Raw genomic sequence first — 16,820 nt, forward strand, 5'->3', positions numbered from 1 at the left:
ATTTATTTTATGCTGAAATGACTTCATTTTCTTTCAAATATTGGCTCTTTGGCTGTTACGGCTGCTCTCAGTGATTAAATGAATGTCCTCTGGTGGCCCCTAATATTGCCAACCCATCTGACAGTATATTTCCTGAAAGTGCAACATAATATAGGCAATGAAGAAAACTAATCTCCATAGTCTCTGCATTATCTCTGACCTTATTTATTCATCATACCAAAATGCAGGCTCGATACAAATTTAACCTAAATAATTATACTCTCGATTAAATCTGTAATCATTTTCATTCAGGCTCACGAGCCATCCCAGAAATCAAGAGACTCGGAATCACTAAATGAAATCGGATGACAAAATCCCTCTTTCATTCTCAAGTAGGTAGGTCAATGTATGATTTTTCTAAGACAGTAAGTCAGTCTTCTGTACAAATATATGTTCACACCTTGTGAGTCCATTTGGCAGATGGACAATCACAAAGGAGTTTTGTGTTCACTGAATAAGTACCACCTATATGTTTCACTTATAGACAGACTGGGGACTTGCAACTTTACAAAGCAAATTAGCAAATGTATTCACAGACATCCTTTTCACACCTCTACTGTCAACTCCAATCACTTATATCAACTAAAATCTTTTGCCTTGATTACTCATTATTGACTAACAAATGACAAAATAATTGTACTTCTCTAAATGTGTTATAAATCCATGATTCCAGTTTCCCAAGCTGCTAACATCCAGTCAATAGTGTCATATATATTATATACACACACACACACACACACACACACACACACACACGTGTGTATGTGTCACACACACACACGATTATTTTTAACATGGCATTTCCTTAATTTAGCTAAAACTATATAGCTATCCAACTACTACTACCTTAGGTCAGTCTTCATCAGCATCGTGGTAGACTAATGTACTGAGGAGTCAGCTGGTCAATTTTCAATACTTCCTTCATACAATGCATTCGCCATCACGCAGCTCAATTGATCTTTCCAAGCTGTCAAGGGTACCGTGTCAGACTTCTTTCTGATCATTCTTCCCTCGGGATAAAAACCCAACTTCTCATAACAGCATACATTGTTCTTCATAGTCTTGGACCTATCCTACTTCTTCCCTCATGAGCCAGCAGACTACAGTGGGTAAGAATCAAGACACAGACTGCCCTGTTGCCAAATCCCGGACCTGCCCCTTGATACTTATGTGACCTTGACCAAGTTAAATATTCCCTGTACCTCAAAGGTCATTGGAGTTGACAGTAAAATCGCCTACCTCAAGGTGAGTTAAATTGTAGCAGATTACAAAACTGTTCCTACATGTTTTCACTCTTCTCAAGATGCAGAGTCCCATTTCTCACTCCCTTTGATCTCGGTTGACCCTGTAACTTGCTCTGGACATGAGCAGGGGCTTTAAGGTGCCTTGAGCGTTGAGATAGGTCTCCTTGCTGACCCTGGAACCTTTTGATTGTCACGTGAAGAAGTCTGGCTTGCCGCTCAATGACCAGAGACATGGGGTCAGGTCTCTTCCACTACCCCAGCCAAAACCAAAGTGATTGCTAGACATAAGAGAACATTCTAGACTATCTACTAGATGAACAACCAGCTGAGCAGAGATGAATCTCTGGCAAACCCAGCCAAGGCGATCCAAGCCTGACCCATACCGGCACAATTACCCTGCTGAATCTGAAACCCATGAATCACAGTGATTGTTTTAAGTCTCTAACCTGTGGGTTTATCTATTATGCAGCAAAAGCTAGTGGACACAATGCTCGTTACTATATTATACTCATGAATTAATACAGTAAAACACTTTTACAAGTACCAAGCATACATGAATATAAGCTATTAAAACTCAGTGGTCTCTACCTCCCATTCTATGGTTACTTGGACCACTGGTACTTACAATCCTGGAATACACATGTGCTCACATCTTTGGCCCTTTCTATAGTTTATCAACCTAGAATACCAACGCCCCTACCCTAAATTCACAAACTCCTAACCCTCTGAGTTTAATTATATCCTCTTTTGAGGATCATTTGCAGACACCTTCATGTGGTGTTAAATGTCCTTTTTGTGAATTCTCAAATGCTATGCTTACCCCTCTGTGGTATTTCTATCCTGTACTGTTACTACTTGTAGTCTTGTCACCCATACTTTTTTATAAGCTCCTGGAAAGTAGGGACTCTGTCACTACTGGATATTAGCTACTGTTTTACTTAAGTCAACCAATGAGAGTTGACTCTGCAAAAGAAAATTATTTGCATTTAAAGGTTTGGAGTGTTTTTCTGGGGCGCCTGGGTGGCGCAGTCGGTTAAACGTCCAACTTCAGCCAGGTCACGATCTCGCGGTCTGGGAGTTCGAGCCCCGCGTCAGGCTCTGGGCTGATGGCTCAGAGCCTGGAGCCTGTTTCTGATTCTGTGTCTCCCTCTCTCTCTGCCCCTCCCCCGTTCATGCTCTGTCTCTCTCTGTCCCAAAAATAAATAAACGTTGAAAAAAAAAATTTTTAAAGGTTCGAAGTGTTTTCAAATAAATTTCTATTAAGCCTAGACCACTTTAGTATTGTGTTTTTTAAATAAATTAATGGGGTGCTTGGGTGGCTCAGTCGGTTGAGCATCTGACTTCAGCACAGGTCATGATTTCACAGTTCAGTTGCTGAGTTTGAGCTCCACATTGGGCTCTACACTGACAGCTCGGAGCCTGAAGTCTGCTTTGATTCTGTCTCCTTCTCTCTCTCTCTCTATCTCTCTCTCTCTCTCTCTCTCTGCCCCTCCCCTGCTTGCACACACTCTCTCCTTCTCTCAAAAAAAAATAAACATTTAAAAATTAATGTCCAGTAGGATCACTGAGTGCCAGCTGGCAAAACTTATAAACAAATAAACATAAAATAATAATTTTACATGTTTCCATTAAACATTACCTCATTTGTATCAACCAGTTATCACTTTTTTTTTGAAATTTACATTTGTCATCGACATTAGCTACCTTTCCAAAATGTATGTCACTTGCATGATGCACATGTTTTCCAAGTCTTCACAGAAGCCAGAGATAAAAATACTGAATGAAAATGGGCAAAATAACTATAGTTTTTAAGCCAAGACACCTCCCTTGAGAATAAAAGTCATTCTTACAGTATTCTACCTACAAAAATAGTAATTCTACTTCATCACTCTTATGGGTTTTTTTTTTCATTTTGATCAAAATATGTAATGAAAGAATCCATATACCTTGCAGAAATCCCAGTAAGGCATCTCTTATTCTGACAACCCAGTAACTCTTTCCAAAAAATGAGATTAGGCTAGTTTGAAATGACTTGCTTTTAATTAACACACTATGATGGTTAGTGACCACCACAGTTTTCTTCTGAGCACTCACGAGCCATCTGTTTAGTAATTTTGACTAGAATTTTTCAAAGGAGGAACTGTAACAATCTATTATTTTCAGAATCCAAATGTTCCATCAATTTAGAAAATTAGAACATTTCCATTCTCCTGACACCTTTCTCGTGCTCAACGAAGCATCAAAAAATTGAATAGTACTTAACTTCAACACATCAATTCATATTAACAAAAGTTATAATAATAATGGCTAAATTTACTGAGTTCTTACTATGTGTCAGACATTTCTTCAAGATATAAAGATACATAAACTCATTCAATCTTCAAAACAATCCTACAGGGTTGTACAACTATTGTGTCTCTGTAAAGGATGAAGAAACTGCATTATAAAAAGGTTGTAAACTGCCAAAATCACATAGCTCCCAAGGGGCAGAGTCAGTATTTGGACCCCGGTGGCCCCATGCTGTGTCCATCCTCTTAATTACAATGGAGACAACAAAAAGACAACTCAAGTCTCTGATGACTGATGTGATCCCTCAAGCCTCCCACCTGCCTTACCTCACTTGGAAGCCATGTCAAAAGAGTTCAAAAAGCCATGTTCAAAAGAGTCTGCCCATTGCTGGCTTGAAGGATCCTTGGATTTTCTTTCTGCAATAATGACAAAACTTCCATGTAGAATGGAATAATTATAGTAATTTTCTATCACTTGGGACATGGCTCTATTTCATTTCATGGAAGAGAAAATTTGATAAGCAGTCTACAATATGCTCAAATGTTTTCTGTGCCACAGTTCAGCACAGTCAAATGCAGCATCACAGAAACAAAGCACCATGATATTAAAGAGCATTATTGTACTCAATGACAAAGAAAAGATTTCCAGGAACTGTATCCCTCTAGATAAGTATCTAAATGGATGCATATTTCCAATTTACATGGGCTTGCACTTCTTGTACTGTAAAAAAACAAAAAGTACTGTCCATACTAATGACATATCATGGGTGAACTCTGATAAAATAAACGTGGACTGGTATCTATTCTGGTTGTAACTGTTATACTCCCTTTAAGTAGATGGACGTTTCCAAAGAATGTGAACTGATTGTTCCTTTCAAAGGACCTGTTGAATTATTTTCATGTGCTTATTCAGCTGTTAGAACTGTTTTGCCATCTGATACAAAATTGTCAAGTAAGGGACGCCTGGGTGGCTCAGTCAGTTAAGTGTCCGACTTCGGCTCAGGTCATGATCTCGTGGTTCACGAGTTCGAGCCCCACGTTGGGCTCTGTGCTGACAGCTCAGAGCCTAGAGCCTGCTTCCGATTCTGTGTCTCCCTCTCTCTCTGACCCTCCCCCCATTCATGCTCTGTCTCTGTCTCAAAAGTAAATAAACGTTAAAAAAATTTTTTTTTTAATTGTCAATTAAGTGCGCATTGATACAGTTAGCTACTCTGCTGGTCCAGGAGGAGGCTGGCAAGAGGGCACTAATTTGACGATTTTTGTTATGAGGCCAAAGAGTAAATAAATGTTAGACCACAGTGACAGCTTAGTGAGAGTTTATTTTCGGGAATACGGTCCTAAGCTGAAACAGGAACTGCTAATACAGAGGGGGAGATTCCACACAATTTCAACACTTCCTCTGATACCAGTGACTCTGTGCTATGATCTGACAACCATCCTGAGACAGTTGATGTCACTATAGTCTGTAAGTATTCGGAGATGCTAATCATTTGTTAGGAAGTCTATTGAACATGTCAAAATTCATTTTAAAATATTACCCAGTATGACAAACCCATCTTTATTGCCTTCAAAAGATCCTTTTATCCCATTTCCACATCTAATAATTCTTGGTCACACAGTCGGGGCTGGACGATGCTCCATTCTTCCCAAACTTGAAATGTCATGTGAACACACGGGAAGACGCTTATTGATACACAGGACATTAAACTTTAAAGTTACCAAGGAGAAGGGATGCTTTATCTTGGCAGAGGATGTATTCTGGACATATATTTAAATGTTCAACTTGCCTGCAGTAGTAATTTCTGACATTTTCAAATGGTAGTGAATGCTACAGGCAGTAAAAGCACAATTACATATTTGACAATTATGTCATCCTGGTTAAACATTTTGGATATTACTATAAGCTGTGTCGGATGTTGCCACGAGAGGTGCTTCCAGAAGCGGGTGATGACAGCAAGCATCACAGTGATTTATGGTGCTTGTGACAGCATTCAATTAAATTGTTCTTAACTGATTTTAATTAATTGAAAAATAATGTTAGTTTGGGAAACATGACTTTACCTCCGAGAATGAAATACTGATTGAATGGAGTACAGCGTGAGCATAAAAGCCCAGAATTTAAAAAGAATGGGGAAATTAAAAAAACAAAAAGATCCCCCCCCCCCCCCCCCGCCCTTTCTCTAGGAAACAGATGGAAATGTATCACGCCAGTGTGGAATCAGGAGTGTGGATACAAGGATTGCAGGTCAGACAGGTTACAACACATCCCACTAATTTTTTTTTTAATGTTTATTTTTCAGAAAGGGAGACAGAGAGAAGGAGACAGAAGAAGAGAGGGAACATGCGCACAATTGAGGAAAGAGTAGAGACAGAAAGGGAGACAGAATTTGAGGTAGGCCCTGAGCCATCAGCACAGAGCCTGATAGGGGCTTGAACTCACAACAACGAATTGTTGTACAAATGTTGTCACTTATTTACTGGTAAATTAGAATTCTTTAGATTTAAACAGGAATGAAGCATCTTTTTTTTTTTTAAATATTTTTGAGAGAGACAGACAGACAGCAAAGCACAAGTGGGGGTGGGGCAGAGACAGGGGACAGAGGACCTGCAGCAGGCTTTGTGTGCTGACACCAGAGAGCCTGATGTGGGGCTCAAACTCACAAACCATGAGATCATGACCTGAGCCAAAGTCAGAAGCTCAACCGAGGCTCACCCAGGTGCCCCAAAACACATCCCACTAATTCTTGAGGATCGGATTTCTCTTCCTTGTACTTTTCAAAAATAGCTCTGATCTGTTTCCTTTGCCTCCAGCACCTCTCCCAACTCCTTCCTCCATCAAGTCCTCAAACTACTTGCTTTGAATGTAGGTGCTGAGGGTCTAACATTGTATCTTAAATCCTATACGATGTTAATCATTTTCATATTATTAAACCCCAGCTGGAGCACCATGCCTGGCATATAGGTATTTGCTGAATAAAACCAAAGATCTCCTCTCTAGCTTTGAGTGTTTGCCGTAGGCAAGCACATTATGTACATTCTCTCATTCAGTCCTCACGACAGCCTCATGAAGGTGGGGAGGTGTTATCTCTACTTTACGGATGAGGAATCTACGGTTTTCTGAGGTTAATTTACCCAGTCAAGATCATGCAAAACCCTGCTTCCAAGTCTGAACTTCTGACTCTTCCTACAGGAGCTACAACCCTGTGATCACATGACTCCTCTGCGCAAAACGAACACCTGTCATCCATGGTCCAAATCACCCGCACAGTGTCAAGACCTTTTCTAATGTTCTCTGAAACAGCTTTGTGACCCATCATTTCCCTGTACACTTTCTCACGTTCACTGCTTCTACTTGTAGATGCCCAAATAAGCAACCTCCCTGCCATGTACCCTGCCTCAATACTCTGCACGCCCCCCCCCCTTCCTTTTACAAAACTGTATCTGGCTCCACAGACCTTTTTCAAATATAACCCCCTCCACTAAGTTCTCCTGACCGGGCCCTATGACAGCTTTGTTCTTCTCTAGGCTTTCATAGGCTCTATTTAAAATCACCACCTTACCATTCACATTACAGTAGCTCAATCTGCCCACTAAATTTTGTATCTTAAGACCTGTTACTCTGTCGTCCTCTAAGATTTTCATCCATTGTTAGGCTGAACTATGCACACTCACCAAATTTACTGTTTAATTTCTAATCCCCAATATGACTGATTCATAGTGCCTGTCAGGAGGTAACTAAGGTTAAGGGAGATCATAAAGGTGGGACCCTAATGTAACCCAACTGCTGCATCTTACTAAGAAGCGATAATTAGAACTCAGAGAGGGACACCAGGGGGTGTGGGCCCATGTGTGAGAATATAGGGAGCAGAGAACAGCCTGCAAGCTAAGGAGAGCGGCTTCAGGAGAAACCAACCCTGAAGGTATTTTCCAGTTTCCAAAACTTCACAAAAATTCATTTCAGTCTCTGGCACTTTGTTACGGCAGCCCTAGCAAACGAATGCATCTAGGATGGTTTGTCCCATACACAAAGAAGACACTCTACGCTTGGTGAGATAAATTAGAAAAGAATTCATGACATACTCCATATACAGCAAGAGCCACGCCAGTATGCAAATACATTTACAGTATAAGTATTCAATACTTTTCCTTCTTTTCCCTTTTACTTTCTTCTTTCATCCTTTGTTCCCTCTTTTTCTAAATTATTCTTAAAACTCTGTGATGGGGTGACTGGGTGGCTCAGTCGGTTAAACATCCAACTCTTGATTTCGGCCTAGTGAGTTCAAGCCCCACATTAGGCCCTGCACTGACAGTGAGGAACCTGCTTGGGGATTCTCTTTCTCCCTCTCTCTGCCCCTCCCCTGCACGCGCGCTCTCTCTCTCAAAATAAATAAATAAACTTAAAAAAATATATAAAGTTCTGTGAAGAACACCATTCTAACTGCTGCATATATAATGCCTTTTCCCCTAGAGAACTCTGTAAATCAGCTGTAAATTCCTAAAGGCCTAATAATTTCAGAAAATTTTAAGGATAGCCCCCACTTTGTTCCACATCTTTCATTTATTCTATTTTATTTATTGGGATATTTCTTTTAGAAAGCCATAAAAACAAATAGGATTTCACATTCACATTGGATTATACACTAAAACACACACAAAATTAAAAAGGTAACATGTTAACTGTTATGGCACTGTGGTCTTTCTAAAAAAAAAAAAAAAAGAGAGACACAGAACTTCAAGGAGTATTTGAGTAAAGTGTCTAAGCCTACAAATCAAATTACCAGAATAGAAGGTAACACATGAAGAATCTTGAATAGCACCAAGTTATGAAACACTTAGATGTATTTCATTTCAAGGCAATACTGTAATTCATAATTTCTCAAAAAACAACAACTAAAATTTAAAAATCATCAGAATTCAAAACCAGCACACTTGGTTGACGATTTCCAAAATGTCTCTTTGACTTTCTGTAACAAAACTACCTGGAACGCCAGTTAAACAAGCAGTGTCTCCAGCCCCATTCCGGAACCACCCAATAGCAATCTCTGGGGGCTGTAACCTCAGAATCTGCAACTTACATAAACTTCCCAGGGAAAGCTTCTGCCTTTTAAAGTTTGAGAACATTCTAGATTATTAGGGGGAAACAGTAGCTTTATTGACAAAAATGTAAGATGATTCAGGGGAATTCTATATTTTAGCATAGAATAAGCTATGAAAGCCACTAAAAAATAACTACCCACAATTAACCTTGTGGAACTAATGTTTATGCCTTAGTGTTAATTTGTTTCCAAGTGGACTCACCCTTAAACAATATGTACATTGACAAAGAAAAGTTCTGTTTCCAGACACATAATTCTCCTTTAACACAAAGATCCACGAGAACTAGGAACCTGAAAAAGCAACCAGGCTGAAAGACTGGACAGGAGGCAACTCTGGGCATTGTCCCTGAGCCATGAGGCTGTGACCATGCCATCTCACATCAGCTGAACTCCTACGCACCTCAGTGTCGCGTATCAACAGGAGCGTGCAGGGCTAGCAATCACTGCCAGTTCCTGCTACTCTGGGATTCTGAGACTTTGGGTGGCAAGGTCATTCATCCAAGCCATGTTTCCATTTCTAAACTCACAGGCTGAAACAGAGCTCTACTCATCAGCAAACATCATCGTCTGTTGTTACCAAAATTGTGAGAGAAGCTCCCAAGCATTTGAAGGTTCCAGAATTGTTCACTGTTGAGGAATGAGAAACAGCCCAGTTGAGCTGGGATGGGCTCTCAGTCAGTGTTCTTGTGGACAGCAGTTTGTAGGGAAGGCACCAAGTATAAAGCAAATGATAAGTAGCATGGCAATCTTGCCATCAGGACCCCCAGGGTTGCTGTAGGCAAATCATCTATCCAACTGGGCTCTCTCTCTCTTCCCTTCTCCTGCCTTCAAGTAGTCAAAGCACAGGCTTCAGGTCCTCTAAGTTTAATAGCATAATGGCCCTTTCCTATTAAAGACTAAACCAGGGCGCCTGGGTGGTTCAGTCATTAAGCATGTGACTTCAGCTCAGGTCATGATCATGATTCATGACTTCAAGCCCTGCATCCGGTAAGCTCCAGCCCTGCTTCAGGTAAAACCCAATCCGTGCTTCAGGTGAGCCCTGCTTCTTTCTCTTTTTCTCTCTGCCCCTTGCTCAATTGCGACCAAGGAAGGAAGGAAGGAAGGAAGGAAGGAAGGAAGGAAGGAAGGAAGATGGAGGGAGGGAGGGAGGGAGGGAGGGAGGGAGGGAAAGAGAGAGAGAAAGGAAGACTAAAACATCCATGACATGGAATCATAATTACTGATTCACAAATCACAACTATGTATGTAATTCTAGTGTAAACATTAACCATGTGTTCACTGAAGTTGAAACTACCCCTTCTCAGGAGCTGTCATTTTCTATGTATACATATTGATTGAGCTTTAGTTCCTACAACCAGATGGCAGACCTGTGAAATTCTAATATGGTTGAGAAGATTCAAACAGATTATCATTCACTGACAGGCACCGGAGACCACAGTGAAGGCCAAAGTTTTTATTTCAAAAATAAGTAATTAGAGTTGACAGCAGAAGTGTAAATAGGGCCCAAATGAATAAATTTGTTAATTGGACTTCCCCTTGGTAGTTGTTAACCCAGGTCTGTTTGGTCATAAAACGTGTTCACATGTCTACAGTCTCACTGTAAGAATGTCCTTGGATTCATGTCACAGAATGGTGTCCCAGGTGAGAATGGCATTGTGTTAACTGGTAAAAATTTGGCGGTGTCTACTCCATGTAAGGCTTTGTTAATTACTTACTAACAGGACATCTTTTTGACAGAGACCCATGATACACAAAAATCACTGCTAGAGTAAAATCTGCCCTCTAAGCTTCTACTTACAGACACATGTATGTCATTATATGGAAAAAGCTAAAGTAACTCTATTGCTTCTATTGCAAACATTTCCTTCTTTTTAGTAAGAAATACATAAGACATAAAGTGGTATGAAAAAGCTGCCTCTGTAGCAAAGGAGAAGTGGATTATCACAGGCCTCAGCATGTACCCTCAATATCTCTACATAAGTCAATAATTGGGGCTTACACTTTCATACATTCCAAATGAAAATTTCAGGAGGTTCAGGAGGTTCAGAAGACTGCAAAGGAAACAGTCTTTTCCATTGCAATCAATGTTGTGCTTCTGACACTGAATCAATATTAATTGTAAAGTCCCTGCATGGCATTTCCATATGCATGTGTAGGAGAGCAAGGTCAATTTTATCCCAGAGCATTCTCTCCTCACCTACCCAAAAGTCTACACAAGTGGAAATGCAAGGTTAATTAAACCAGGAACACTGCAAATGAGGATGCATTGCCTTTTCCTTCTATTCCCAACTCGTTGCAATCTAAGACAACTGAAATGATTTTGTACCAAGGGGACTTCCCTTTCCCCTACTCATCCATTCTCACTCTCTTGAATCTCTGCTCACTTAACCAAAGAATAACTTGTAAGTCTTCTCACTGTCCCATTAGTAACTACAACCAGGCAAATGGCTGGGTGGCAACCATCTCAGGAGATATTGAATACAGCTGCTTAATGATACCCCCCTCACCTGAATCCCTTGGGAAAGAGCAGAATGACAACACCAGGTAGATAACAAATCTGAAGATGACCTAGAACCAGTAAGTAGTAATGAGACAATGCAAAGTGTATCATTACTCAACATTAAGTCCTGCCCTTGAATTTTAAGCTATGGTACTGTTTTCTGTTTCCCCAACTGTGAATACCTTTTCCTAACAAAATCTGACATCTGCCAAATTGTCTTTCAACTGGAAATCTCAAATGACAAACAACAACAAACCGCACAATAGAATGTGATCAATGTTTCAACTTTCCCGTTTTTACACTATTTCAAACATAAATAGAACTTCAGACTTAGAAAAAAAATGTCTCTTCACCCCCGAAGTGAATCCCAACTTCAGTAAATTATGTAAGAAAAAAAAAACTGAGATGTCACATTTCAGAGATGATTCATTATGGTGATGATTTATGATAGAAGGTCTTCTTCCTCTAATGCTACTAAATAAATCTAAAGTAATCCCCTTCCAGAGGTAGTTCCTAAGTGTTACCAAGCTGATTAGTAACCAAGAATTACCAACATTTTGCTAAGAATTTAAAGATGTCTCAACGCCTGGGTGGTTCAGTCGTTTAACATGACTCTGGATTTTTTGGCTTAGGTCATGATCTCATGGTTCAGTTCATGAGATTGAGTTCCTCATAGGGCTCCATGCTTACAGTGCAGAGCCTGCTTGGGACTCTCCCTGTCTGCCCCTCCCTCGCTTGCGCTCTCTCTCTCTCTCAAAATAAGTAAATAAACTTTAAAAAAATAAAAAAAAAGATTCTCTCTCCCTTTGCTCCTCTCCCCCCCACTCACACTCTCTAAAAAATAAAAGATAAATAAAAAATAAATAAGACCTAAATAATGAAGAAAGCTCACTCAAAATAACCCCTCAGAAGGGACAGGTATTTCTGTCTCTGCCTCTCGCTCTCTGTGTATATGTCTCAATAAATATTTTCCATAGTATTCAGACAAAATGACACCACTTACAGCATCTGCCCCTTTAAAAAGGAGTGATTTAAAAAAAATGACTAAGATTAGGTTTATAAGTGTATTTCAAACCTGAAAACATAACTGGTAACCTTGAGAAAACGGAGAAAAACTGGATATTTTTAAGCCAGTAAGTCAAAGGGTGATCATTAGGTGAGAACATACTGAATACATCTTTTAAATAAAAATTTTTTTTAAAAATGGAAAAAATCTGCCACCTCTTTCAAAGTTCATAACTATTTTTTGCCTACCTTGCATCATTTACATGCTCCCCTGTGCAGTTTAAACGAACTTCCTGTTACTCTTTTGCCATTTCAGGTGAAGTGTGAAACACTTCACTATCTTTGTTAAAGGGCTGTTTATTTAAAATTTAGCAAATAGATCTATATATATCACAGAAAGCCACACTAATCGTATCTCTTCATGTAAAGGAAAAAAGTATCATTACCTCTTCTTAAATATGTTTACATTTTTAAATATATATTAAAATGTATGTATTTATATATTAAAATTCCTCCTACCTGCATCTTCTAAATATCTGATTCATATACATATAGGAAAGCAGAGGTAGGAGCAATCTTCCCAAAGTCATGATATCCAAGTGGCTCATTCACAATCCTATGATCTTTTGCTACAAACCCAGGCTCCCTCTAGAGGTCTGATTTCATGGGTTTTGGGGTTGGAAGTAAAAGGACTTTAGATGCTTTTTTTGTTGCTGTTTCTAAATCCACCTGTCTGATTATCTACTTCTGGAGAATCTCTAGCCTTAAAGGAAAAGACCTTCAAGGACATTAAGAAACTGGGAACTCGCAGCTCTCAAGGAATTCAATTCTACCTTTAGATAGTTCTGACCATGATCAGGTCTTCCTTACACTCAATTAATTAAACTCTGTCCTGTTGTCACTTTTAGCCATTGATCCAGTTTCTCCCACCTGAAGTCATACAGAACAAATATAACCCCTCTCAGAAGTCTTCAAATATGTCATGACAGCTATCATGATTTGCTTCTATCTTAAGTAACATGAAAGGCTGAAATTACCACAGGTCGTGAAGATGACCTTGAGAGTCAAGCTGGATGATCAGGAGGGGAAAATCATCAATGGCACTGCTTCAATTCTTCAGCCTAAAATAATATAATACATTTCTTTGGCTTTCAAACTAATATAAATGAATATAATAACTTCCTTTTGTTCATGGCCGATTACATTAGATTACAACAGCACGACTTCCAGGGCTAGCATGCAAAAGTAATTTATTTTTCTCCCACATCTGTAACTATTTGGGAGAATAGCTAAGTCTTCATAATTATGCTGCAAACGCAGTAAATAGAGCAAACCCAATAGGTCACCCTGTGACTATAGTTCAGGGAGAGAACAATTATTTTATCCCATATAATTTGCATCCAACATTTCATATAGAAAACTAAAGAGAAAAACAAAACCCTGGCTTACAAAATTACTACAGGCTCTAATATTCACTTTTTTTTTGGTCCTGTTTAATGGCTTTTCTGTTTGAAATAGGAATACATACACACACACACACACACACACACACACACACAGTGTAAATGACATGCCTGAATAATTTTCATTAGAAAGTCATTTCCTTTTAGGTTGTGATTCATTTTATTTTGTCTGACGTAGATTAAGTTATTATGAAATTAAAGTCGCCTGCATGTCATTCAATTTCTCTTCTTTTACGCTTCTCCTTCTCTTTGTACAAAAACAATTATCCACCATCTGAAGAATGGCCACAGTCAAGAAACAGGGTTTCATGCTTTCACTGCCCAGCACATTTTTCCCCCTAAGGAAAACCTGTTGTCAAAATGCAAATCACTAACAAGCAAGTGTCTATCCTAGGACCCATGTCTGTAATAGACCAGCATCCAGAAATGAAACCAGTGCATTTGCAGGGTTTTAAAAAATATTATTAATAGTGAAACATAGGAAACCTCAAAATGATTCTCTAATGATGCTGAGTGGAGGGAAAAAATCAAGTCCATGGCAATTTTCTCTGCCAATTAAAGGATTCTGTCTAGATTTCCCTTGTTTTAGAAGCCACAACTCCTCACTGGGGAGATCAATGTGAGTCCCTCAGGAAGAGGAATCTAATAGCCTTTGTTTTGTAACATGAAAAAGCCCCCAAATATACAAAATTAAAAGCAGTATGACAAGGACAATCAACTCAGACTCTTAATGAAGTACAACTAGAAAACCATGGTAAAAGAGAACCAGCCTCCCCAGTGAAATGGTTTCAGCTAACCCTTTGCATTTTTGTTCTCCTTTCACTGTGGCAATGACGGAGATTAACTAAGAAATACATTAGCATTTCTGCCTGTGAAGTGTGTTTGCTTGCTTCTCTCTGAAAGCCTGCCTGTTCATGCTTATAAACAAGCTGCCCCACAGTGGACAATCGATTGTAGGCATCCAGCCCATCAGCCGAAGTACAATTATCAAAAAGCAGAGGGGAGCATGCATTTGACTAAGTGAGCTCTCATGACTACCCAACTTCTGCTAAGCAACCATATTTTCATGCAAGAAGTTAGAGTAAAGACCATGAAATTTTGAGTTATGTTAATTCAGACTAAATGTCACTTCCAGCACTGATGAACTCGGAAGTCTTGGGGAATTAACTGTCATTCTCTAAACTTGTCCTGTCCCACGTGATAGCCATTAGCCACACGTTGCTACTGTGCACGTCAAACGTGGCAAGTGTGACAATGGAGCTGAATTTTAAGTTTTATTTCATTTTCATTGATTAAAATCTAAATTTAAAACCAGACAACTTTATTCAATTATTGCAACAACTTTAAGCATGTTCGAACAACTTGGGTATGTAAATGTTTCAACTGTACATTTTATAAAATCTAAATATCTTATAAAATCTAAATATAGATCAAGTATTTCCAATGAAAATTGTGCATCTGAACTGAGATGTCTTCTATGTATAAATAGGTTCCAATTTAAAAATATACTACAAAAATGTAAAATATCTCATTAGTAATGTTTGTATGATTACATATTGAAGTATTTTGGATGAACTGAGTTAAATCATACATATTACGAAAATTAATTTCACTTGCTTTCTTTTTAGGTTTTTAAATGTGGCTACTAAAAGTTAAAACACAGGGGCACCAGTTGGTGGAAACTCTTGACTTCGGAGCCCACATTCTGTGTAGCAATTACTTAAAAGTAAAATCTTGAAAAAAAATTTAAAAATTACATATATGGCTTCCATTTATGACTTGCATTATGTTTCTTTTGGGCAAAGCTGCTCCAAATATTAGATTGTTCACCTGTCAAATGACTATACTGTAGGGTTTTACAAAAATTAAAATGCACATATTTAAAAATATTCCCTGGTGTCTGGCATGCCACTCAATAAATGGTAATTTCTATTAATTTTACTACCCAATACAGAGGATGGCCTATTTATCGTGAACATTTAATACCTTAAAATCCTAAATATCTAAATTTCCTTAATTAGTATTTTTTAATACTTTACAAATACAAGATCTTCATTAATGCTAAATATGTGTTCTCCAAAGAATTTTTTAAAATCTCATCTTTTATCCTGCCTTCAGATAGTATCCCTTCAAAATTCTTGCTCTTTGTTCTACCTTGTGCGTACATGCATGCGTGCACGCACGCACACACACACACACCCTGGTCCTGGAAAGAAGGTTCTTTAAAGAAGCTTCTGAAAATCCTGAAAGTCCTGATATTGCACAGCATCAGAGGAAAAAAAAATATGTAAAGAGACATGCAATTCTTCCATTTGGTAATACGGTCATTTTGTTGCAGGGCACTTGAGTTGCATTTGGTGTAGCTTTCCTTTTTTATTATGCAGAAAACATCCAGAACCCTAAGGGAAGAGTGGAGAGATTGAATTTCTCCCATGGAGGGATTTTCTAGATTTGGCTCCTGGCCCATCTCCATTTGGAGATTTGGAGTTTCTCTCATTCCTCAAAACCCAATGGCACCACTGAGCCGCTCAATGCTAAATAAATATTTCAAGGAGAAGGGTTAGCTGCGGAATTTATCCAAACTGGATTAACAAGAGTCAAATTCTACCCTTTCTCCCTCCTCTCAGCCTCCACTATCTCTCACTCCATTTCATCAGGCACCAAATTTTATGTTTCTCAAACCCATCGCTCTTCAACTGTTGCCGAAATTTTCAGATCATGTCCCAGCCTCCTTATCTGTCTCCCTCCCACTAGGTCTCTGAGAATTTTAGGCTCACGTCGTACCAAGAATTCCTTTACACACTATGCTCATCTTCCTCTAATGTTAATAGCTTATAACATCATTATATAATTATGAAACCAAGGGAATTAATGTTGGTACAATGCAATTTACTGAAACTACAGATCTTACTGAAATTCCACCAGTTTCCCATGAGTGTCTTTTTTCTGTTACAGGATCCAATCCAGGATCCCACATTGTACTGAGCTGTCATGGCTCCTTATTCTCCTTCAGTTTATAGCCGTTCTCAGGCTTCCTTTATAGTTCACAAACTTGTCACTTTTGGAGAAAAAAAAAATTGGTCAGTGACTTTGTGAATGTCCCTCAATGTTTCCCTGATGTTTTCTCAAAATTAGATTTGAGGCTATGTATTTTTTAGCAAGAAAACCACAAAAATGATGGTTGG

The 16,820-nt window shown here is 38.9% G+C and overlaps 1 protein-coding gene across 8 annotated transcripts in view; it reads right to left on the reverse strand.

Moving 5' to 3' along the window:
- UNC5D (unc-5 netrin receptor D) overlaps nt 1-16,820 on the reverse strand; it is a 543,854-nt gene that overhangs the window by 472,414 nt on the left and 54,620 nt on the right. For 4 of the 8 annotated variants that reach the window (XM_053216628.1, XM_053216623.1, XM_053216624.1 and 1 more), the window contains exon 3: nt 3,899-3,988. The exons of the other annotated variants lie outside the window; for them this stretch is intronic. The gene's annotated coding sequence lies outside the window, so the exon portion shown is untranslated. The remainder of the gene's footprint in view (nt 1-3,898; nt 3,989-16,820) is intronic. 8 annotated transcript variants of the gene reach the window in all.

The sequence above is a fragment of the Acinonyx jubatus genome, chromosome B1, assembly GCF_027475565.1.
Source record: "Acinonyx jubatus isolate Ajub_Pintada_27869175 chromosome B1, VMU_Ajub_asm_v1.0, whole genome shotgun sequence".
Classification (NCBI taxonomy): domain Eukaryota; kingdom Metazoa; phylum Chordata; class Mammalia; order Carnivora; family Felidae; genus Acinonyx; species Acinonyx jubatus.